Source organism: Danio rerio, chromosome 4 (assembly GCF_052040795.2).
Source record: "Danio rerio strain M-AB ecotype USA chromosome 4, GRCz13ab, whole genome shotgun sequence".
In the NCBI taxonomy this organism is placed as follows: domain Eukaryota; kingdom Metazoa; phylum Chordata; class Actinopteri; order Cypriniformes; family Danionidae; genus Danio; species Danio rerio.
Window position 1 is genome coordinate 41,907,501 of NC_141024.2, and position 24,045 is coordinate 41,931,545.

General features: G+C 39.1%; 3 protein-coding genes, 19 non-coding genes and 1 pseudogene across 22 annotated transcripts in view; 1 reads left to right on the forward strand and 22 right to left on the reverse strand.

Moving 5' to 3' along the window:
* The window catches only part of LOC148680819 (uncharacterized), a 23,681-nt pseudogene extending 745 nt beyond the window's left edge, over nt 1-22,936 (reverse strand).
* The window catches only part of LOC148680782 (NACHT, LRR and PYD domains-containing protein 3-like), a 463,735-nt gene that overhangs the window by 335,994 nt on the left and 103,696 nt on the right, over nt 1-24,045 (reverse strand). The gene's annotated exons all lie outside the window — the stretch shown is intronic.
* Nucleotides 1-24,045, forward strand: part of LOC148680790 (uncharacterized) — a 796,717-nt gene that overhangs the window by 280,781 nt on the left and 491,891 nt on the right. The gene's annotated exons all lie outside the window — the stretch shown is intronic.
* LOC148680812 (uncharacterized) overlaps nt 1-24,045 on the reverse strand; it is a 451,921-nt gene that overhangs the window by 134,383 nt on the left and 293,493 nt on the right. The window lies entirely within an intron of this gene.
* Nucleotides 1,625-1,706, reverse strand: trnal-uag (transfer RNA leucine (anticodon UAG)). Its single transcript has one exon. It is a non-coding gene; the product is annotated as a tRNA-Leu (tRNA).
* On the reverse strand, nt 1,910-1,990 carry trnal-aag (transfer RNA leucine (anticodon AAG)). Its single transcript has one exon. It is a non-coding gene; the product is annotated as a tRNA-Leu (tRNA).
* trnal-uag (transfer RNA leucine (anticodon UAG)) lies at nt 2,654-2,735 on the reverse strand. Its single transcript has one exon. It is a non-coding gene; the product is annotated as a tRNA-Leu (tRNA).
* On the reverse strand, nt 3,682-3,763 carry trnal-uag (transfer RNA leucine (anticodon UAG)). Its single transcript has one exon. It is a non-coding gene; the product is annotated as a tRNA-Leu (tRNA).
* Nucleotides 4,710-4,792, reverse strand: trnal-uag (transfer RNA leucine (anticodon UAG)). Its single transcript has one exon. It is a non-coding gene; the product is annotated as a tRNA-Leu (tRNA).
* trnal-aag (transfer RNA leucine (anticodon AAG)) lies at nt 4,996-5,077 on the reverse strand. Its single transcript has one exon. It is a non-coding gene; the product is annotated as a tRNA-Leu (tRNA).
* trnal-uag (transfer RNA leucine (anticodon UAG)) lies at nt 5,743-5,824 on the reverse strand. Its single transcript has one exon. It is a non-coding gene; the product is annotated as a tRNA-Leu (tRNA).
* On the reverse strand, nt 6,028-6,109 carry trnal-aag (transfer RNA leucine (anticodon AAG)). The gene has a single exon. It is a non-coding gene; the product is annotated as a tRNA-Leu (tRNA).
* On the reverse strand, nt 6,651-6,732 carry trnal-aag (transfer RNA leucine (anticodon AAG)). Its single transcript has one exon. It is a non-coding gene; the product is annotated as a tRNA-Leu (tRNA).
* Nucleotides 7,274-7,355, reverse strand: trnal-aag (transfer RNA leucine (anticodon AAG)). Its single transcript has one exon. It is a non-coding gene; the product is annotated as a tRNA-Leu (tRNA).
* On the reverse strand, nt 8,019-8,101 carry trnal-uag (transfer RNA leucine (anticodon UAG)). The gene has a single exon. It is a non-coding gene; the product is annotated as a tRNA-Leu (tRNA).
* On the reverse strand, nt 8,305-8,386 carry trnal-aag (transfer RNA leucine (anticodon AAG)). Its single transcript has one exon. It is a non-coding gene; the product is annotated as a tRNA-Leu (tRNA).
* On the reverse strand, nt 9,052-9,133 carry trnal-uag (transfer RNA leucine (anticodon UAG)). The gene has a single exon. It is a non-coding gene; the product is annotated as a tRNA-Leu (tRNA).
* On the reverse strand, nt 9,337-9,418 carry trnal-aag (transfer RNA leucine (anticodon AAG)). The gene has a single exon. It is a non-coding gene; the product is annotated as a tRNA-Leu (tRNA).
* trnal-aag (transfer RNA leucine (anticodon AAG)) lies at nt 9,960-10,041 on the reverse strand. Its single transcript has one exon. It is a non-coding gene; the product is annotated as a tRNA-Leu (tRNA).
* trnal-aag (transfer RNA leucine (anticodon AAG)) lies at nt 10,583-10,664 on the reverse strand. Its single transcript has one exon. It is a non-coding gene; the product is annotated as a tRNA-Leu (tRNA).
* Nucleotides 11,328-11,409, reverse strand: trnal-uaa (transfer RNA leucine (anticodon UAA)). Its single transcript has one exon. It is a non-coding gene; the product is annotated as a tRNA-Leu (tRNA).
* Nucleotides 18,260-18,378, reverse strand: LOC137492367 (5S ribosomal RNA). The gene has a single exon (XR_015486931.2). It is a non-coding gene; the product is annotated as a 5S ribosomal RNA (ribosomal RNA).
* LOC148680837 (5S ribosomal RNA) lies at nt 18,557-18,675 on the reverse strand. The gene has a single exon (XR_015944580.1). It is a non-coding gene; the product is annotated as a 5S ribosomal RNA (ribosomal RNA).

The following is a 24,045-nucleotide window of genomic DNA, read 5'->3' on the forward strand; positions in this document are numbered from 1 at the left end:
ATTTCCGAGATCTTCCACGTGATAAAGTCTTTTTAGTGAGTGTGGGTTTTTCATCAGTCGTTATTTCTTGTTGTTTCTCTTCCATTTCATTCCATTGATGTGTCTCTTCTTTCAGCACTATCAGGTCTTCAAAAAAGAACAAAAAAGTGAACTTTAGTATAAAGGCTTAAAGTGGCAAGCATGAAATGGATGTTTACCCTAAATATGAAAATGAGCTTACCATTTACTCTCCATCATGTGGTTTTAAACATTTCCTGTCTTCTGGAACACAAAGTAAGCCAGCATTTTTATCACTATACCTTATTTAGTGAAGGAAAGTAAATGGTGAGGCTATTTTCATTTCTGTGTCAGTAAGTCATACCAACACTGACTCACATAATCAACGCATCTCTTGACTCTGGTTTATTCCCCACTGTATTACTACTGTAATTGTGAATCTTTACTGTTCCTGTTTCAATAGGGTGCTCTTGCTAAAAGGAGCAATGGCAAAGAGAGACTTCCAGTGCAGACTTTGTTAAGATGCTGCAATCTAATCGTGGGAAAGACACTTGCTCCTGAGCAGATTCGAGCTTGGGGATGTGTTGCTGTCACACCAACAAGTCTGCCGTGAGTGTCAAAGAACACAATATACTGGCTAGTTGCCAACTTAAATGTACTCTCTCATTTCCAGCGTTCACTAAGACTCACACACACACTCAAGCAGTTTGGCCATGTTTAAAACCACATCTGGCAGCTGTGGGATTCGAACCCACGCCCCCGAAGAGACAGGAGCCTAAATCCAGCGCATTAGACCGATCCAAGCAGAAGCATGCAGTATCATTTTGCAAGTCTGTTTGCTCAAGCAGAGAGGTCATTCTCAAGCATCCTAAAAGGACTGCCTGACAGCGGTGGGATTCAAACCCACGCCACCAAAGAGATTGAAGCCTTAATCCAGCGCCTTAGACCACTCGGCCACGCTACCTTACAAAGCTGCTTTCCCTGAGCAGTTTCGACACCAACTTGTTTCAAGTAGCGCAACAGCTCTGGGAAATGAGTTCAATTTGGCCATGCCTTGCTGGAGCTCCTCCACAAAGAAAGAGAGCTCCTTAATACCAGCTTAGAAAGCACTCCCACCTTCCTGTCAACCACAGTTCTGTCTCTATTTGAGCACACCTCAAGGCATTTGAAGTCTTCTCCTTACGGCAGCCAGCTGCGATGCATTTAAGCACCTGATTACAAGGTAACTGTTATTTCACAAAAGAGTGAAAGTTACTGATTCCATCACAGCAGACCCCACATTGTTGTTGTTATTATATTCAAATCCAGTTATAGAGTATTACTACTCTAATTGTGAATCTTTACTGTTCCTGTTTCAATAGGGTGCTCTTGCTAAAAGGAGCAATGGCAAAGAGAGACTTCCAGTGCAGACTTTGTTAAGATGCTGCAATCTAATCGTGGGAAAGACACTTGCTCCTGAGCAGATTCGAGCTTGGGGATGTGTTGCTGTCACACCAACGAGTCTGCCGTGAGTTTCAAAGAACACATTATACTGACTAGTTGCCAACTTAAATGTACTCTTTCACTTCCAGCGTTCACTGAGAATGCACACACACTCAAGCAGTTTGGCCTTGTTTAAAAACACATCTGGCAGCGGTGGGATTTGAACCCACGCCCCCGAAGAGACTAGAGCCTAAATCCAGCGCCTTAGACCCCTCGGCCACGCTACCCTCGTGGAGGTCATGCAGTGGTCCCTTTTCTGCCCAATTTTACGGAAGCAGAACAGCAGAGAGGACGCAGAGCTTCCTAGTGAAGCCCTTCAACTTTGGCCAAGGAGTCTACATTTGGATGTGAGCGGAAGCATGCAGTATCTCTTCGCAAGTCTGTTTGCTCAAGCAGAGAGGTCATTCTCAAGCATCCTAAAAGGAGTGCCTGGCAGCGGTGGGATTCGAACCCACGCCCCGAAGAGACTGGAGCCTTAATCCAGCGCCTTAGACCGCTCGGCCACGCTACCTTACAAAGCTGCTTTCCCTGAGCAGTTTCGACACCAACTTGTTTCAAGTAGCGCAACAGCTCTGGGAAATCAGTTCAATTTAGCCATGCCTAGCTGGAGCTCCTCCACAAAGAAAGAGACCTCCTTAATACCAGCTTAGGAAGCACTCTCGCCTTCCTGTCAACCACAGTTCTGTCTCTATTTGAGCACACCTCAAGGCATTTAAAGTCTTCTCCTTACGGCAGCCAGCTGCGATGCATTTAAGCACCTGATTACAAGGTAACTGTTATTTCACAAAAGAGTGAAAGTTACTGATTCCATCACAGCAGACCCCACATTGTTGTTGTTATTATATTCAAATCCAGTTATAGAGTATTACTACTCTAATTGTGAATCTTTACTGTTCCTGTTTCAATAGGGTGCTCTTGCTAAAAGGAGCAATGGCAAAGAGAGACTTCCAGTGCAGACTTTGTTAAGATGCTGCAATCTAATTGTGGGAAAGACACTTGCTCCTGAGCAGATTCGAGCTTGGGGATGTGTTGCTGTCACACCAACGAGTCTGCCGTGAGTTTCAAAGAACACATTATACTGACTAGTTGACGACTTAAATTTACTCTCTCACTTCCAGCGTTCACTGCGAACGCTCACACACTCAAGCAGTTTGGCCGTGTTTAAAACCACATCTGGCAGCAGTGGGATTCGAAGCCACGCCCCCGAAGAGACTGGAGCCTAAATCCAGCGCCTTAGACCCCTCGGCCACACTACCCTCGATGAATTCATGCAGTGGTCCCTTTTCTGCCCAATTTTACGGAAGCAGAACAGCAGAGAGGACGCAGAGCTTCCTAGTGAAGCCCTTCAACTTTGGCCAAGGAGTCTACATTTGGATGTGAGCGGAAGCATGCAGTATCTCTTCGCAAGTCTGTTTGCTCAAGCAGAGAGGTCATTCTCAAGCATCCTAAAAGGACTGCCTGGCAGCGGTGGGATTCGAACCCACACCCCCGAAGAGACTTGAGCCTTAATCCAGCACCTTAGACCGCTCGGCCACGCTACCTTACAAAGCTGCTTTCCCTGAGCAGTTTCGACACCAACTTGTTTCAAGTAGCACAACAGCTCTGGAAAATCAATTCAATTTAGCCATGCCTTGCTGGAGCTCCTCCACAAAGAAAAAGAGCTCCTTAATACCAGCTTAGGAAGCACTCCCACCTTCCTGTCAACCACAGTTCTGTCTCTATTTGAGCCCTACTCAAGGCATTTGAAGTCTTCTCCTAACGGCAGCCAGCTGCAATGCATTTAAACCTGATTACAAGGTAACTGTTATTTCACAAAAGAGTGAAAGTTACTGATTCCATCACAGCAGACCCCACATTGTTGTTGTTATTATATTCAAATCCAGTTATAGAGTATTACTACTCTAATTGTGAATCTTTACTGTTCCTGTTTCAATAGGGTGCTCTTGCTAAAAGGAGCAATGGCAAAGAGAGACTTCCAGTGCAGACTTTGTTAAGATGCTGCAATCTAATCGTGGGAAAGACACTTGCTCCTGAGCAGATTCGAGCTTGGGGATGTGTTGCTGTCACACCAACGAGTCTGCCGTGAGTTTCAAAGAACACATTATACTGACTAGTTGCCAACTTAAATGTACTCTCTCACTTCCAGCGTTCACTGAGAATGCACACACACTCAAGCAGTTTGGCCTTGTTTAAAACCACATCTGGCAGCGGTGGGATTCGAACCCACGCCCCCGAAGAGACTGGAGCCTAAATCCAGCACCTTAGACCCCTCGGCCACGCTACCTTCGATGAGGTCATGCAGTGGTCCCTTTTCTGCCCAATTTTACGGAAGCAGAACAGCAGAGGACGCAGAGCTTCCTAGTGAAGCCCTTCAACTTTGGCCAAGGAGTCTACATTTGGATGTGAGCGGAAGCATGCAGTATCTCTTCGCAAGTCTGTTTGCTCAAGCAGAGAGGTCATTCTCAAGCATCCTAAAAGGACTGCCTGGCAGCGGTGGGATTCGAACCCACACCCCCGAAGAGACTAGAGCCTTAATCCAGCGCCTTAGACCGCTCGGCCACACTACCTTACAAAGCTGCTTTCCCTGAGCAGTTTCGACACTAACATGTTTCAAGTAGCGCAACAGCTCTGGGAAATCAGTTCAATTTAGCCATGCCTAGCTGGAGCTCCTCCACAAAGAAAGAGACCTCCTTAATACCAGCTTAGGAAGCACTCCCGCCTTCCTGTCAACCACAGTTCTGTCTCTATTTGAGCACACCTCAAGGCATTTAAAGTCTTCTCCTTACGGCAGCCAGCTGCGATGCATTTAAGCACCTGATTACAAGGTAACTGTTATTTCACAAAAGAGTGAAAGTTACTGATTCCATCACAGCAGACCCCACATTGTTGTTGTTATTATATTCAAATCCAGTTATAGAGTATTACTACTCTAATTGTGAATCTTTACTGTTCCTGTTTCAATAGGGTGCTCTTGCTAAAAGGAGCAATGGCAAAGAGAGACTTCCAGTGCAGACTTTGTTAAGATGCTGCAATCTAATTGTGGGAAAGACACTTGCTCCTGAGCAGATTCGAGCTTGGGGATGTGTTGCTGTCACACCAACGAGTCTGCCGTGAGTTTCAAAGAACACATTATACTGACTAGTTGACGACTTAAATTTACTCTCTCACTTCCAGCGTTCACTACGAACGCTCACACACTCAAGCAGTTTGGCCATGTTTAAAACCACATCTGGCAGCGGTGGGATTCGAACCCACGCCCCCCGAAGAACCTGGAGCCTAAATCCAGCACCTTAGACCCCTCGGCCACACTACCCTCGATGAATTTATGCAGTGGTCCCTTTTCTGCCCAATTTTACGGAAGCAGAACAGCAGAGAGGACGCAGAGCTTCCTAGTGAAGCCCTTCAACTTTGGCCAAGGAGTCTACATTTGGATGTGAGCGGAAGCATGCAGTATCTCTTCGCAAGTCTGTTTGCTCAAGCAGAGAGGTCATTCTCAAGCATCCTAAAAGGAGTGCCTGGCAGCGGTGGGATTCGAACCCACGCCCCCGAAGAGACTGGAGCCTTAATCCAGCGCCTTAGACCGCTCGGCCACGCTACCTTACAAAGCTGCTTTCCCTGAGCAGTTTCGACACCAACTTGTTTCAAGTAGCGCAACAGCTGTGGGAAATCAGTTCAATTTAGCCATGCCTAGCTGGAGCTCCTCCACAAAGAAAGAGACCTCCTTAATACCAGCTTAGGAAGCACTCTCGCCTTCCTGTCAACCACAGTTCTGTCTCTATTTGAGCACACCTCAAGGCATTTAAAGTCTTCTCCTTACGGCAGCCAGCTGCGATGCATTTAAGCACCTGATTACAAGGTAACTGTTATTTCACAAAAGAGTGAAAGTTACTGATTCCATCACAGCAGACCCCACATTGTTGTTGTTATTATATTCAAATCCAGTTATAGAGTATTACTACTCTAATTGTGAATCTTTACTGTTCCTGTTTCAATAGGGTGCTCTTGCTAAAAGGAGCAATGGCAAAGAGAGACTTCCAGTGCAGACTTTGTTAAGATGCTGCAATCTAATTGTGGGAAAGACACTTGCTCCTGAGCAGATTCGAGCTTGGGGATGTGTTGCTGTCACACCAACGAGTCTGCCGTGAGTTTCAAAGAACACATTATACTGACTAGTTGCCAACTTAAATGTACTCTCTCACTTCCAGCGTTCACTGAGAATGCACACACACACTCAAGCAGTTTGGCCTTGTTTAAAACCACATCTGGCAGCGGTGGGATTCGAACCCACGCCCCCGAAGAGACTGGAGCCTAAATCCAGCGCCTTAGACCCCTCAGCCACGCTACCCTCGATGAATTAATGCAGTCGTCCCTTTTCTGCCCAATTTTACGGAAGCAGAACAGCAGAGAGGACGCAGAGCTTCCTAGTGAAGCCCTTCAACTTTGGCCAAGGAGTCTACATTTGGATGTGAGCGGAAGCATGCAGTATCTCTTCGCAAGTCTGTTTGCTCAAGCAGAGAGGTCATTCTCAAGCATCGTAAAAGGACTGCCTGGCAGCAGTGGGATTCGAACCCACGCCCCCGAAGAGACTGGAGCCTTAATCCAGCGCCTTAGACCGCTCGGCCACGCTACCTTACAATGCTGCTTTCGCTGAGCAGGTTCGACACCAACTTGTTTCAAGTAGCGCAACAGCTCTGGGAAATCAGTTCAATTTAGCCATGCCTAGCTGGAGCTCCTCCACAAAGAAAGAGACCTCCTTAATACCAGCTTAGGAAGCACTCCCGCCTTCCTGTCAACCACAGTTCTGTCTCTATTTGAGCACACCTCAAGGCATTTAAAGTCTTCTCCTTACGGCAGCCAGCTGCGATGCATTTAAGCACCTGATTACAAGGTAACTGTTATTTCACAAAAGAGTGAAAGTTACTGATTCCATCACAGCAGACCCCACATTGTTGTTGTTATTATATTCAAATCCAGTTATAGAGTATTACTACTCTAATTGTGAATCTTTACTGTTCCTGTTTCAATAGGGTGCTCTTGCTAAAAGGAACAATGGCAAAGAGAGACTTCCAGTGCAGACTTTGTTAAGATGCTGCAATCTAATCGTGGGAAAGACACTTGCTCCTGAGCAGATTCGATTCAGATTCATTCTCAAGCATCCTAAGAGGTCTGCCTGGCAGCGGTGGGATTCAAACCCACGCCCCCAAAGAGACTGGAGCCTTAATCCAGCGCCTTAGACCGCTCGGCCACGCTACCTTACAAAGCTGCTTTCCCTGAGCAGTTTCGACACCAACTTGTTTCAAGTAGCGCAACAGCTCTGGGAAATCAGTTCAATTTAGCCATGCCTAGCTGGAGCTCCTCCACAAAGAAAGAGACCTCCTTAATACCAGCTTAGGAAGCACTCCCGCCTTCCTGTCAACCACAGTTCTGTCTCTATTTGAGCACACCTCAAGGCATTTAAAGTCTTCTCCTTACGGCAGCCAGCTGCGATGCATTTAAGCACCTGATTACAAGGTAACTGTTATTTCACAAAAGAGTGAAAGTTACTGATTCCATCACAGCAGACCCCACATTGTTGTTGTTATTATATTCAAATCCAGTTATAGAGTATTACTACTCTAATTGTGAATCTTTACTGTTCCTGTTTCAATAGGGTGCTCTTGCTAAAAGGAGCAATGGCAAAGAGAGACTTCCAGTGCAGACTTTGTTAAGATGCTGCAATCTAATCGTGGGAAAGACACTTGCTCCTGAGCAGATTCGATTCAGATTCATTCTCAAGCATCCTAAAAGGACTGCCTGGCAGCAGTGGGATTCGAACCCACACCCCCGAAGAGACTGGAGCCTTAATCCAGCGCCTTAGACCGCTCAGCCACGCTACCTTACAATGCTGCTTTCCCTGAGCAGTTTCGACACCAACTTGTTTCAAGTAGCGCAACAGCTCTGGGAAATCAGTTCAATTTAGCCATGCCTAGCTGGAGCTCCTCCACAAAGAAAGAGACCTCCTTAATACCAGCTTAGGAAGCACTCCCGCCTTCCTGTCAACCACAGTTCTGTCTCTATTTGAGCACACCTCAAGGCATTTAAAGTCTTCTCCTTACGGCAGCCAGCTGCGATGCATTTAAGCACCTGATTACAAGGTAACTGTTATTTCACAAAAGAGTGAAAGTTACTGATTCCATCACAGCAGACCCCACATTGTTGTTGTTATTATATTCAAATCCAGTTATAGAGTATTACTACTCTAATTGTGAATCTTTACTGTTCCTGTTTCAATAGGGTGCTCTTGCTAAAAGGAGCAATGGCAAAGAGAGACTTCCAGTGCAGACTTTGTTAAGATGCTGCAATCTAATTGTGGGAAAGACACTTGCTCCTGAGCAGATTCGAGCTTGGGGATGTGTTGCTGTCACACCAACGAGTCTGCCGTGAGTTTCAAAGAACACATTATACTGACTAGTTGACGACTTAAATTTACTCTCTCACTTCCAGCGTTCACTACGAACGCTCACACACTCAAGCAGTTTGGCCATGTTTAAAACCACATCTGGCAGCGGTGGGATTCGAACCCACGCCCCCCGAAGAACCTGGAGCCTAAATCCAGCACCTTAGACCCCTCGGCCACACTACCCTCGATGAATTTATGCAGTGGTCCCTTTTCTGCCCAATTTTACGGAAGCAGAACAGCAGAGAGGACGCAGAGCTTCCTAGTGAAGCCCTTCAACTTTGGCCAAGGAGTCTACATTTGGATGTGAGCGGAAGCATGCAGTATCTCTTCGCAAGTCTGTTTGCTCAAGCAGAGAGGTCATTCTCAAGCATCCTAAAAGGAGTGCCTGGCAGCGGTGGGATTCGAACCCACGCCCCCGAAGAGACTGGAGCCTTAATCCAGCGCCTTAGACCGCTCGGCCACGCTACCTTACAAAGCTGCTTTCCCTGAGCAGTTTCGACACCAACTTGTTTCAAGTAGCGCAACAGCTGTGGGAAATCAGTTCAATTTAGCCATGCCTAGCTGGAGCTCCTCCACAAAGAAAGAGACCTCCTTAATACCAGCTTAGGAAGCACTCTCGCCTTCCTGTCAACCACAGTTCTGTCTCTATTTGAGCACACCTCAAGGCATTTAAAGTCTTCTCCTTACGGCAGCCAGCTGCGATGCATTTAAGCACCTGATTACAAGGTAACTGTTATTTCACAAAAGAGTGAAAGTTACTGATTCCATCACAGCAGACCCCACATTGTTGTTGTTATTATATTCAAATCCAGTTATAGAGTATTACTACTCTAATTGTGAATCTTTACTGTTCCTGTTTCAATAGGGTGCTCTTGCTAAAAGGAGCAATGGCAAAGAGAGACTTCCAGTGCAGACTTTGTTAAGATGCTGCAATCTAATTGTGGGAAAGACACTTGCTCCTGAGCAGATTCGAGCTTGGGGATGTGTTGCTGTCACACCAACGAGTCTGCCGTGAGTTTCAAAGAACACATTATACTGACTAGTTGCCAACTTAAATGTACTCTCTCACTTCCAGCGTTCACTGAGAATGCACACACACACTCAAGCAGTTTGGCCTTGTTTAAAACCACATCTGGCAGCGGTGGGATTCGAACCCACGCCCCCGAAGAGACTGGAGCCTAAATCCAGCGCCTTAGACCCCTCAGCCACGCTACCCTCGATGAATTAATGCAGTCGTCCCTTTTCTGCCCAATTTTACGGAAGCAGAACAGCAGAGAGGACGCAGAGCTTCCTAGTGAAGCCCTTCAACTTTGGCCAAGGAGTCTACATTTGGATGTGAGCGGAAGCATGCAGTATCTCTTCGCAAGTCTGTTTGCTCAAGCAGAGAGGTCATTCTCAAGCATCGTAAAAGGACTGCCTGGCAGCAGTGGGATTCGAACCCACGCCCCCGAAGAGACTGGAGCCTTAATCCAGCGCCTTAGACCGCTCGGCCACGCTACCTTACAATGCTGCTTTCGCTGAGCAGGTTCGACACCAACTTGTTTCAAGTAGCGCAACAGCTCTGGGAAATCAGTTCAATTTAGCCATGCCTAGCTGGAGCTCCTCCACAAAGAAAGAGACCTCCTTAATACCAGCTTAGGAAGCACTCCCGCCTTCCTGTCAACCACAGTTCTGTCTCTATTTGAGCACACCTCAAGGCATTTAAAGTCTTCTCCTTACGGCAGCCAGCTGCGATGCATTTAAGCACCTGATTACAAGGTAACTGTTATTTCACAAAAGAGTGAAAGTTACTGATTCCATCACAGCAGACCCCACATTGTTGTTGTTATTATATTCAAATCCAGTTATAGAGTATTACTACTCTAATTGTGAATCTTTACTGTTCCTGTTTCAATAGGGTGCTCTTGCTAAAAGGAACAATGGCAAAGAGAGACTTCCAGTGCAGACTTTGTTAAGATGCTGCAATCTAATCGTGGGAAAGACACTTGCTCCTGAGCAGATTCGATTCAGATTCATTCTCAAGCATCCTAAGAGGTCTGCCTGGCAGCGGTGGGATTCAAACCCACGCCCCCAAAGAGACTGGAGCCTTAATCCAGCGCCTTAGACCGCTCGGCCACGCTACCTTACAAAGCTGCTTTCCCTGAGCAGTTTCGACACCAACTTGTTTCAAGTAGCGCAACAGCTCTGGGAAATCAGTTCAATTTAGCCATGCCTAGCTGGAGCTCCTCCACAAAGAAAGAGACCTCCTTAATACCAGCTTAGGAAGCACTCCCGCCTTCCTGTCAACCACAGTTCTGTCTCTATTTGAGCACACCTCAAGGCATTTAAAGTCTTCTCCTTACGGCAGCCAGCTGCGATGCATTTAAGCACCTGATTACAAGGTAACTGTTATTTCACAAAAGAGTGAAAGTTACTGATTCCATCACAGCAGACCCCACATTGTTGTTGTTATTATATTCAAATCCAGTTATAGAGTATTACTACTCTAATTGTGAATCTTTACTGTTCCTGTTTCAATAGGGTGCTCTTGCTAAAAGGAGCAATGGCAAAGAGAGACTTCCAGTGCAGACTTTGTTAAGATGCTGCAATCTAATCGTGGGAAAGACACTTGCTCCTGAGCAGATTCGATTCAGATTCATTCTCAAGCATCCTAAAAGGACTGCCTGGCAGCAGTGGGATTCGAACCCACACCCCCGAAGAGACTGGAGCCTTAATCCAGCGCCTTAGACCGCTCAGCCACGCTACCTTACAATGCTGCTTTCCCTGAGCAGTTTCGACACCAACTTGTTTCAAGTAGCGCAACAGCTCTGGGAAATCAGTTCAATTTAGCCATGCCTAGCTGGAGCTCCTCCACAAAGAAAGAGACCTCCTTAATACCAGCTTAGGAAGCACTCCCGCCTTCCTGTCAACCACAGTTCTGTCTCTATTTGAGCACACCTCAAGGCATTTAAAGTCTTCTCCTTACGGCAGCCAGCTGCGATGCATTTAAGCACCTGATTACAAGGTAACTGTTATTTCACAAAAGAGTGAAAGTTACTGATTCCATCACAGCAGACCCCACATTGTTGTTGTTATTATATTCAAATCCAGTTATAGAGTATTACTACTCTAATTGTGAATCTTTACTGTTCCTGTTTCAATAGGGTGCTCTTGCTAAAAGGAGCAATGGCAAAGAGAGACTTCCAGTGCAGACTTTGTTAAGATGCTGCAATCTAATTGTGGGAAAGACACTTGCTCCTGAGCAGATTCGAGCTTGGGGATGTGTTGCTGTCACACCAACGAGTCTGCCGTGAGTTTCAAAGAACACATTATACTGACTAGTTGACGACTTAAATTTACTCTCTCACTTCCAGCGTTCACTGCGAACGCTCACACACTCAAGCAGTTTGGCCGTGTTTATAACCACATCTGGCAGCGGTGGGATTCGAAGCCACGCCCCCGAAGAGACTGGAGCTTAAATCCAGCGCCTTAGACCCCTCGGCCACACTACCCTCGATGAATTTATGCAGTGGTCCCTTTTCTGCCCAATTTTACGGAAGCAGAACAGCAGAGAGGACGCAGAGCTTCCTAGTGAAGCCCTTCAACTTTGGCCAAGGAGTCTACATTTGGATGTGAGCGGAAGCATGCAGTATCTCTTCGCAAGTTTGTTTGCTCAAGCAGAGAGGTCATTCTCAAGCATCCTAAAAGGACTGCCTGGCAGCGGTGGGATTCGAACCCACACCCCCGAAGAGACTTGAGCCTTAATCCAGCACCTTAGACCGCTCGGCCACGCTACCTTACAAAGCTGCTTTCCCTGAGCAGTTTCGACACCAACTTGTTTCAAGTAGCACAACAGCTCTGGAAAATCAATTCAATTTAGCCATGCCTTGCTGGAGCTCCTCCACAAAGAAAAAGAGCTCCTTAATACCAGTTTAGGAAGCACTCCCACCTTCCTGTCAACCACAGTTCTGTCTCTATTTGAGCCCTACTCAAGGCATTTGAAGTCTTCTCCTAACGGCAGCCAGCTGCAATGCATTTAAACCTGATTACAAGGTAACTGTTATTTCACAAAAGAGTGAAAGTTACTGATTCCATCACAGCAGACCCCACATTGTTGTTGTTATTATATTCAAATCCAGTTATAGAGTATTACTACTCTAATTGTGAATCTTTACTGTTCCTGTTTCAATAGGGTGCTCTTGCTAAAAGGAGCAATGACAAAGAGAGACTTCCAGTGCAGACTTTGTTAAGATGCTGCAATCTAATCGTGGGAAAGACACTTGCTCCTGAGCAGATTCGAGCTTTTTTTTTTTTTTCTTCTTTATTAAAAAATACATCATCAACAATCATGACATTTATACATACAAATATTTAAAAGATAAAATATTTAAAAATCTCCAGGTAAGAAAACTTTAAAACCAGTCCAAGTTTGTACAATATATGGATTATTTTTTTGTAATACATTTTTCAAAAATGTCCATCTTTTCATACATTTTGCAATAGTCATATATAACCATTATTTCCTCAGTCACAATCTGTTTGTACAACAAAACCAATGGAATTTCTTTTTTCTTTTGTTTCATAATATTTCTTCTTTTCCATATTGTAAATCTTGCAAGAGTCAACATATAATTAAGAGCAAACTTATTTTTTGTTTTCCCATTAAAACCAAATAAAAACAGTGTATCCCATTCTTCTAAAATAATGTTTTCATCATACAGAAAATTGCATACCATTGTTTTCAACATCTTCATAAAATCACTCAACTTTTTACAATTTAAAAATAGGTGTAACACACCTTCCTTTTTTTCCAAACACACTTTACACAAATCATCTTGTGATACCCCAATCTTTTTAAATAGAAGTATAGTTGGTTTTATATTTAGATATTCAGACTTTCCCCTTAATAATATAATTTCATAAAAGTATTATTTGCAAACTCTAAACAGTGAAATCATATTAGCAGCAAATGACTATCAAAGTACAACATTGTTCACAGTCAAATAAACAGTGTTGATGTTGTTTTCAAGTCACACTTGCATGCTAATTCCAATCAAATATTCAAAGTAACATGGTAAATAATATAGAGACTTCTAAATGAACGAATATGTGAATATAAAACCAACTTTACCTCTATTCTTTTTAAAGATAATCTCTGTCATTATGCAGTTGTGTCTTAACATAAAGTTTTCCAATGCTGGACTTTTTAAAATTGATCTTACATTTTTCCATATATTTGAAGTATCAAAGTTTTCAAATAACTTTTCCCAAAATTCTCTTGATTTAGGTTTTTTAAACACAGTGTTACACAAACATGTATAAAACATCTTGATAGGACAATCATTGATACTAATCTTATCTTCATCCATTTTTAAAAAAACTTTTATTTTTCTATTTTCTGTTTCTTTTTCATTCTCTTCAATAGTTTTGATCCAGTGATCTGGTAATGCTAATCTTAACTTCTTGTATTGATCTTCAATTTTTTCTTTATCATCTACATCTTCTATTTCCTCCAGTGTATCTATTATTGCTTGAGTCGGTAAAAACCCAGGTTTTATTTCATATAAAATGTCTTTTACTTGTCTAAAACCCACTGCATACCAGTTCTTATAAAACATTTGCTTTTTGCTTTTATTGTTCTGATTTAAAAATAGGGGTTGCTGTAAATAAAGTTTTCTCCCTTCAATCTCAGTTTGTATATTATTATAAAAGCATTTCCATGTTCTCAACAACACTTTATAAAACTCAGGAATATTTTCTATCATGCGGTCTTTAAATGCCATCCATAAGAAATCATCTCTTATTTGTCCACATTTATTAATAAAGTAACTCATTATGCTTTTCCATGGAATATTGTCTTCATTTAAAAACTTTTTTAATGTTTTAATTCTCATGCTTTTCATTCTTATCCATGGATCTATAAGTCCTAGTCCTCCCTCATCCACCTTTCCAATGATAGTGTTATATGCAATTTTAGATGGTTTATCATCCCATAAAAACTTTAAAATCATAGTTTTTATTTTCTCATACACCCACATAGGTAGACTAACAACACTTAAAACATACCACATCTTAGATAGAAAAAGAGAATTTAATACCAGTACTTCTCCTTTTAAAAACAATACTCTCTGTTTCTAAAAACATAATCTTTTTTCCATTTTATTTATAAGTTCATCCCAAATTATTTCTCTAGTTTTAATTTCATCATATCCCAGTGTAATGCCTAAGATCTTTATGTAATTTTTTTGTTCTTTATATTCCCAATTTCCTTGTGGAACGTCTACTTTACCCATCTTCGTATATTGAGTATTTTCTTTATTTACTTTTGCTCCCGATCCTCGACAATATTTATCAAATATTTCCATAGCTTTTCCAACACTTTTAAAATCTTTTAAAAATAGAGTGGTATCATCAGCATACTAAAAAATCTTCTGTTCTGTTCTATTGATTTCTATTTTAAACCCTTTAATTTCCTTTTCTCCATTTATAGCTAAGCCTAATGGTTCAGCAACTAATGTGTATAATAACGCTGATAAAGGACATCCTTGTCTTATAGATCTAGAAATCTCAATGTAATCGGTTAAAAATCCATTTATTTTAAAACAACTAAAAATATCTGTATAAAAACATTTTATCCACTTAATAAAATTCTCACCAAAGCCAAATTTCTGTATTATGTCAAATAAATAGCTATGCTCAGCTCTATCAAAAGCCTTTTCTAAATCTATGCTGAATAAAAATCCTTAATCTTTTTTTTTCTTTTATGTACCAGATTAAATCTCTGATGCTTGTTACTGTGTCTGCTATATCTCTACCTATAACACCATAAGCCTGGTTAGTAGTAATAAGAGTGGGAACTACCTTTTTAAGTCTGTTTGCTAAAATCTTTGCTAATATTTTATAATCTGTATTAAGCATACTTAAAGGTCTATAATTTTGTAAATCTTCTTTATCACCTTTATTTTTATAAATTATTTCAATCATTCCTTTCTTCATACTCTCACTCAACTGTCCCTTTTTAAAAATAGCAATAAAAAGATCTTTTAAAATTGGAATTAAAACATCTTTAAAAGTCTTATAAAATTCGGATGACAAACCATCTAAACCAGGGCTTTTACCATTACTTAATTGTGTTATAGCTTCATTGATCTCATCTTCAGTTATATCACAATCACATAGTTTTTTATCCTCTTCACTTACTTTAACCTTTATTTGATTTAATAAAAAATCCTTATCTTCTTCATGAACTCCTTTTGCTTTAAACAAAGTTCCATAAAAATCTTTAACTGTTCTTAAAATACTTTCTTTATCTTTGACAGTTTTCTCTTTTGTTGAGACATTCTTTATCAAATCTGCTTTTTGTCGTGTTTTTTCTAGATCATAAAAGAACTTTGTACTTCTTTCTCCTTCCACTGTATTTTTTTATCTTACTTCTTATTCTAGCTCCCATACATTTTTCCTCTTCTAGTTTTTTCAGTTTCTCTTCTAATATCACTATTCTCCTAATATCCATATTTCCTTCTGTTATCTTTTCCATTTCATTCTCCCATTCTTTGTTTAATTGTCTTTCTTTAGCTCTTTTGGCTTTCTGCATTTTCTTTGAACATTCTATTGAAAATCTTTTGGCCTCTAATTTTACATTGTCCCACCACACACTTATTTCTTCATCATATAACTCGTCATTCACACTATTAATAATAATGTTTTCCATTTCAATTTTATAAAAATCATTCTTTAAAAGCTCTGTATTAAACACCCATACACCTGGTCCTCTTTCAACTCCACTGAAATCCATCATTACATACAGAAAATCATGGTCACTACAGCTAAAAATCTTGTAAAAAATATTTGAAATAAAAGATTCTAAATTTCTTGTACATAAAACATAGTCTAATCTGCTTTGTTTTAAAACTGTATTCACCCACTGCCTTCTTGAGTATTCTCTTTTGGCTCTATTTCTCTCTCTCCATACATCTACATATTTATGTTTTTCAATCATGTGTTTCAGTTCTCTTCTTCCAACATCTGCTCTATACACCATATGATCATCTACATCTATTCTTTCTAAAACAGTATTAAAATCTCCTAAAACAATAACATTATTCCATCCACTCATTAAAACACTTAGATCTTTAAAAAAAGTAACTCTTTCCAAGTCTTCATTTGGAGCATGTATATTACATATTGTTATTTCTTCATCCTTATTCATAATTTTAATAGTTAAAATCCTTCCATAATTATCTTTAAATAAAACATCAAATGAATATCCTATTCCCCTTCTAATTAATATTGCCATGCCTTTTTTCCTATTTGGGTCATTATTATACAATATTTCCCCATCCCAACGTTTTTTTTAAATCATTAACAATGTTTTCATTCCATCCAGTCTCTTGTATACATATAACATCACATTTTTCTGTTAAAGCAATTACATTTTCAAACTTCACTTTGGATGACAGCCCTCTTACATTAATTGAAACCAAACATAAGTTGTTCATTAGAAATATAAAAGAAAACAAGCCATCCAAGCAAAAGAAAATCCAAATTAAACAAACCATCAATCATTTGCATTTTTTTATGATCTAAAATCTTAGATCAGTTCTGTCAGTTTTTAGTTTTGCTTTTGCTTCCTTTCGTAATTTCTGTTTCTTAAGCACTTGCTGAATATTTAATTGTACAGTTTTTCTGCGTCTTCTGTTTATGCTGTCTATTGTTCTGTCTTTAGTCCCAATATTTATTTCTTCATTATCATCGTCATCGCTTACCTCTTCCTCAATTCTGCTTTCTGTATTTTCACCTGCTGCTCCTTGTTCTTCTTCCATGTCCTGTCCATCGTCTTTCATTAGATGTTGTGCCTCAGTCTCTGCTGCATCTCCTTCATCCTCTTCACTCATGGCCTGCTCCTCTTCTTGTTCATTCAAATCAATCGGTGGTAATTCCTGTACTTCCTCTTCCTGTTCTTCATTGCTTGATTTCTCCATTTGTTTATTTGTTTCCATAACTCCAGTCTCTTCCTCATCCGATTCACATCTGCACCACAATATTGTCTTTTTTCAGCCTTGGCACCGTGGGGCTTTACAGTCCCGCGCAAAATGCCCCTGCTCCAGACATTCTCTACACACAAATTGTGGGCAGTCTATTTTTTCATGTTCAGCACTTCCACATAATCTGCATGTTTTTATCTGCTGATCATGTATGACTCTAAAATATTTTGGTCCTTCTTCTGTATCAAACTTGACATTGTCAAGGAAGAGTCATGACTTCTTTGGGAAATTTTACCCTGATGAACCTTGTTCCATCAGCCACAGTTGTTCCTGGATAATATCTTCTTCTCAGTGGGAGAATTGGAGAAACTCCCCAGTCCACCAGCTTTTGGATTATCTCACTATCTTGAATATAGTTGGGTAAGTTCAAAAAAGAAACCATTCTCTCAGTTGCGCAGAGTTTTGATACTTCACAAAATTGTTGGTTAATCATTAGTCCATTCATTAAGTGATCACAGTCTGTTTCATTTTCCATAGTAAGTTCATAGTCAAAATTGGATTTTTTCCTCAGTCCAAACAATTTTCCAATTCCAGTCTTATCTTCCACAGCCTTTATAATCATAGTTACGGTGATATTTTCAGGATCTTTCACAGTCATTGTCAGAGTTGTTTCTTTTTTATATTGTCGCTGAAATCTAGCTTGACTTTTCAGTTTGTTTATCATCTCATTTCTATGACTTGTTTGTTGGCTGTTTTCCAAGTGTTCAGCATTTGCTTTACCTTTAGTTTGTTGCATTTCTCCACTTCCTTCTCTACTTGTGTCTGATTTAGTTTTCCTCCTTCTTGCCACAACAGTTGCCCATGTGTCATTATCGTCAATGCCGTTGTTTGAATCTCTTGAATTGTTGTTTTCAGGAGTAGCTTTGTCCATGCTGCCATAGTCCATTTTCAGTTCCAGTTCCTTTACCAAAGTGTCCATCCTTTCAAAACGTTTTAACCCCAAACAGATAACACTGTCTGGGGTTTAACTAAAACTAAACAAAATTAATACAATTTAATTTAAGCAAAATCAAGAAAAAAAACAATAAAGCAAATCAAAATGGGAGAGCCTTTCTCTCCCTACTGCCACCTCACACTTCCTTGAAAGCACTGACTCAGTCAAACTCAAGGGGGCGTTGCCAGGGTGGTATGGCCGTAAGCGAAAGAGGCCGCCAAGAGTTGGCTATTTGAAACAGGCGCAGCACCAGGGAGCGAGCGCAGCTCAGCTGGCATCGCCACAGCACCGACAGAAACAATGCCCTTGAAGGCGAGAAAAAATAATGGCAGCGAAGCTGTGACACGGGGAAGTCTATCAGCTGCCAAATGAAGGACTTCGAAAAGCTTACAGCACCTGGTATTCCCAGGCGGTCTCCCATCCAAGTACTAACCAGGCCCGACCCAGCTTTACTTCCGAGTTCAGATGAGATCGGGCATTTCCAGGGTGGTGTGGCCGTAAGCGAAAGAGGCTGCCAAGAGTTGGCTATTTAAAACAGGCGCAGCACCAGGGAACGAGCGCAGCTCAGCTGGCATCGACACAGCACCGACAGAAACAATGCCCTTGAAGGCGAGAAAAAATAGTGGCAGCGAAGCTGTGACACGGGGAAGTCTATCAGCTGCCAAATGAAGGACTTCGAAAAGCTTACAGCACCTGGTATTCCCAGGCGGTCTCCCATCCAGGTACTAACCAGGCCCGACCCTGCTTTACTTCCGACTTCAGATGAGATCGGGCATTTCCAGGGTGGTATGGCCGTAAGCGAAAGAGGCTGTCAAGAGTTGGCTATTTAAAGATGAGATCGGGCATTTCTTTTTTTTTTTTCTTTTTTTTTATTCATTCAAAAATCATCACATTACATTAACATTTAAATATTTCAAGAATTTTTACAAAACAAATACATTAAAATAAACATTCTTCATAAAATAACATCCTCTTTGGGCATTTTCCACTTTAAACCACTTAAAACATTATACACTTCATCATTAAACACATCATAAAAGCTTGGTAACATGTCTTCTCCTTTAAAATACTAGTACAGTCTTTCTATGTATCTTTCCATTTTTCGTTTTAGTACATTCCACACATTTAAAACAACTTTTCCCTGCTTTGCTACATTTCTTCTTTCCCACACACATTTTTAATCATCATTATAAGAAGATTTACAAACTTTTTGTTTTTGTTTTACACATTCCATCCGAACATCACAAGAGTATTCCATTCCAATTGTTCTTCATCCCAATCTTTCAATAAATCTTTTAGCATTTTTTGGCATTTCATGTAAAAACATTCTAATTCTTTATAGTATAAAAACAGGTGTAAAATTCCTTCATCTTCTTGAAAACAAACCTTACATGTTGCATTTGGTTCTCTCTGTATCTTTGTTAAAATGCACTCAGTAAAAATTGCCTTGTGTCTTATAAAATATTCAAAACATTCCAATCTTGTTTCTATTATTTTTCCTCTCATGTTTTTCCATATATTTTCCTTTTTCACACTATTCAATCTTTGTACCCAAAAGTTATTTGCTATTGGTTCTTGAAATACACTATCTCTAAAATAAACATAAAAGTCTTTCAGTATACAATCTTTAAAATTACAAAGCTTTCCTTTTAAATAGACATGTATGACTTTTTCATTCCCACATTCTTCCATATTTTCTATTCTTGTAATCCATTCTTTTGGTATGGCACCTTTGACCGTTTCAAGTTTATTTTCTATTTCCTTTACACTGTATTCCTCTTTAGCTTCTTCCATTAAGTCTACTATATATTGCTTAGTTAAAAATCCCTTTTTGAATTCATAAAGAACATCCCTTATTCTTAAAATCCCGACATCCATCCATTTTTTAAAAAATAGTTCCTTCCCTTCTTTTAAAATACTTTTATTTAAAAACAAAGGTTGGTTTAACAAGTTTTCTCTTCCCTTTACTTGGTAAAATACTCCATCTAAAAATTTCCCCCATGCACTTAAAATTTCTTGATAAAACCCTGGTAACTTTTCCGTCATCCAGTTTTTAGTTTTTAACCAAAGAATGTCTTCTCCTAAGTTAAAATTGCCAACTTTGTTTAAAAAATATTTCATAACCTTTTTCCATTCTGTTGAGTTCTCCTCTTGTAAAAGCTTTTTAACTATTTTGACTCTAAGACAATTCTTCCTTTGTTTAATATCCATCAATCCTATCCCTCCTTCTTCTGTTGCTCCTATTATTGTATTGTACGCAATTCTTGGGGGTTTCGCCTCCCATAAAAAATCTTGAACACACTTTTTCAATCTCTCTTCTATCCAACATGGCATTTCTGTTACATATAATTTATACCATAGCTTTGATGTCATTAAAACATTTAATATTAAGGCTTTCCCCTTTAAACAAAGTTCTCTCATCCTCCAAAAATTTAATCTTGATTCTATTCCTCTTATTAGATCATACCACATCTTTTCTGTTGCTTTTCTTTCATTTTTACCAATTAAAATTCCTAAAATTTTCAGCTCTTCTACTTCTCTAAATTGAAAACAATCTGTTAAAATATCTGCTTTACCAAACCTCATATATTGTGTTTTATTTTCATTTATTTTGCTTCCTGTTCCCTTACAAAACTCCTGTACTTTTTTCATGGCTTCTTTTACACTCTTTTTTTCCTTCACTATTATTGTTGTATCATCAGCATACTGGTATATTTTTCCTTCATCCTCCTCTTCTTCTATTTTTATTCCTTTAATTTTAGTTTCTTGTTTTATTGCTAACCCTAAAGGTTCTGCGACTAGGGAATATAATAGCGCTGAAAGAGGACATCCTTGTCTAATCGATCTTGTAATTTTAAAACAATCTGTTAAAAAACCATTACATTTTACTTTTGTTAAAGCCCCTTTATATAAAATTTTAATCCAATTAATAAAATTCTCTCCAAATCCAAATGTTTTGAGTACATCAAATAAGTAAGTATGTTCGACTCTGTCAAAAGCCTTTTCAAAATCTACACTAATTAAAAAACCATTCATCTTCTTTTCTTGTATATAGTCTATTGTGCTTTTAATGCTCATTGTTACATCTGCAATATCTCTCCCTTTTATTGCATATGCTTGGTTTGATTTAATTAATTTAGGCATTACTTCCTTTAATCTATTCGCTAAAACTTTTGCTAAAATCTTTAAATCTGTATTTAACATTGTTATTGGTCTATAATTTTGTAATTCAGTTTTTGCTCCTTTTCTTTTATATATTAACTTCATTAATCCCATCCCCATTCTTTCATTCATCTCTTTACATTTAAAAATTTCTTTAAAAACTTCTTTAAGTATTCCTTTTAAAATATCTTTAAAAACAATATAAAATTCATTTCCTATTCCATCTATACCTGGACTTTTCTTTTTATTTAGTTGATTTATTGCACTTTCAATCTCTTCTTCATCTATATCTCTGTCACATTCTTTGTTGTCATCTTTTTCTAATTTTACTTTTATATAATTTAGAATCTTCCTTTCTTTTTCTTCATCAATACCTTTTGCTTCAAAAAGATCTTCATAAAAATGTTTGATTTCTTCTAGTATTTCTATGTTTCCTTTCGCAATTTTTCCATTTCTCCCTTTAATTTCCTTTAGTATTCCTGCTTTACCTCTTTGCTTCTCTAAATCAAAAAAGAATTTCGTGCATTTTTCCCCTTCTACTGTGTATTTAGATCTGCTCCTCAACATTGCCCCCTATATATTTGTCTTCTTCTAAATCTCTTAATTTTTGCTCTATTTCTTTGATTTTTTCAATATCTTTATTTTCTTTGTTTAATTCTTTTTCTAAGGATTTTTTAACTTCATTTTCTGTATTCTTTTTACATCTTTGTAGTACTGCGCAATATTTGATTGTGTATTTTCTTATTTGGTATTTTGTGTTTTCCCACCATATCCTTTTATCTTCATCATACATTCTATTTTCTTTTTCTTTCTCTATTATTTCTTTGACTTTTTGAACATAATCTTCATTTTTTAAAATGGTTGTGTTTAAAATCCAAGTTCCTGGTCCTTTTTGTATGTTATCTACATTCACTTTAAAATGCAAGAGCTTATGATCACTAAAACTGTTCTCTTCATACTGTACGTTTTCTATAAAATTATTAATATTCCTAGTACATAATATAAAATCTATTCTTGTTTGACATATAAAATCTCCAACTATTTGTCTCCTTGAAAACTCTCTTTTTTCTTTGTTATTTTCCCTCCATATGTCTATTAAATTATTTTCTTTTATTAGCTCCTTTAGTTCTTTCCTTGCTGTGTCAGATTTAAAAACCATTCCATCTGCCATGTCTTGTTTATTAAAAACTGTATTAAAATCTCCTACCATTATTATTTTTTTATATCTCTCAATTACCTTATTTAAAATCTTAAAAAACTCTTTTTTATCTTTCTCTTCCGTTGGTGCATGTATATTGGCTATAATCATTTCTTGTCCTTCATAGTTTACTTCTATCACTAAACACTTTCCATTGTTGTCTTTATACACGATTTTTTTAATATTTAAAACATCTTTTTTTATTAAAAATGCCACCCCTCTTCCAGATTTGCCATCACCATTGTTATATAAGATATCCCCCTCCCACTTCTTTTAAAAATCTTCCATTACATAATCTTTCCAGTTTGTTTCTTGTAATACTGTCATGTCCTTATTTTTACATTTTTCTCTTATTTTCTCAAATTTCCCTTTTTCCATCATACCTCTTGCATTAAAAGATACACATTTTAAAACCATTAAAAGAAATAAAAATAAAATTAAAAACCTAAAAATCATTATTACTCATCATCTCCCTCCATTTCCTTTAACACTTCATATCTGTTCATGTTTTTCATTCTTGTAGTAAATTTTCTCTTTGTACTTTCTAGATTAGGTTTAATCTTTAATGTCCTTCTTCGAATTGTTCTTCTCTCCTCTCTGTCCATTTTAATTTCTTCTTCTCTTCCAATTTCATTACTTTTTTCTTCATTTCTTTGTCCAGTCTTCACCTCATTGTCTCCACACATCTGAGAGTTGTCCATTGTTTCCATTTCTATGTTTTCATTATCCTCTTCTTCTCTTTTTTCAGTTTCTTTGAAAAGCGTTTGCCTCTCCCTTTCTTCCAATATCAGTCTTTCATTTGCTTCATTTTGCATTTTTCCTCTCTCTTCTTCATGTCTTTCTTCACAAAAAATGTCATCTTCATTATTCCTCTTATGCATTTTCTTATCCTCTTGAATTTCTTTTCCATTTTGTATCTCTTTCAGTAAGTCTTTTGGTTGTAAAACTCCTGCTTGTTCTTCTCCTTCATTTTGTTCTACATTGTTTACTTTATGCACTTGCCTGCTTATCTGGTTTCTCTCTTCTCCTTCCTCTGCCTCCATCCAACATTCACATTTTGCTAAAATTTGGAGGCATTCCGGGCATTTAATTGCATCACAGTTTCTTGCAAAATGTCCTCTTTCTTCGCACTTAAAGCACCTAAAGTCTGGGCAGTCCTTCATCACATGCTCTGGGCTCATACACAGCCTACAAGTAACTTGGTGGCTGTGCATCACCCGGAAATATTGTGGTCCTTCTGCCGTTTCAAACTTCGTGCTATATGGAAGCGAAGCCACCTCCTTGGGAAACCGTGTCTTTATGAACCTTGTCCCATCCTCAATCTCAGTGCCCGGATATGTCCTCCTTTTAATTTTTGATAAGGGGCTAACACCCCATCCATCCAATTTTTCTAATATTACACTATCCTCCAGATAAACAGGCAAGTGCATAAAGGAGACAACATAGTCTCTGTTTTGTAACATTTTAACTTCACAGTTCTCTTCATTTATTGTTAGTCCATCAATCAGTTTGTCACAAGTTTCTTCCTCTTCTAAAGTTATTTCATATTCTTTGTCCTTTCTCGGTCTTATTGCCAAAATTCTCCCATGTCCACATTTTTCTGTTAACGCCTTAATAATGTCTGAAACTCTCACCTCTTTTACTTTGTCCACGTTTAGTATTACATTTGCTTCCTTCAAGTACTTCTTTCCTCTCCTTTCATGTTGTCTTTCCTGTTGCTGATTTTCTTGTCGTTCCATGTTAGCCATGTTTGTTTCTCCTCCTCGTGCTGTGTTGTTTCCCATCTGTTTTCCCTCTCGTACTCCCGTAC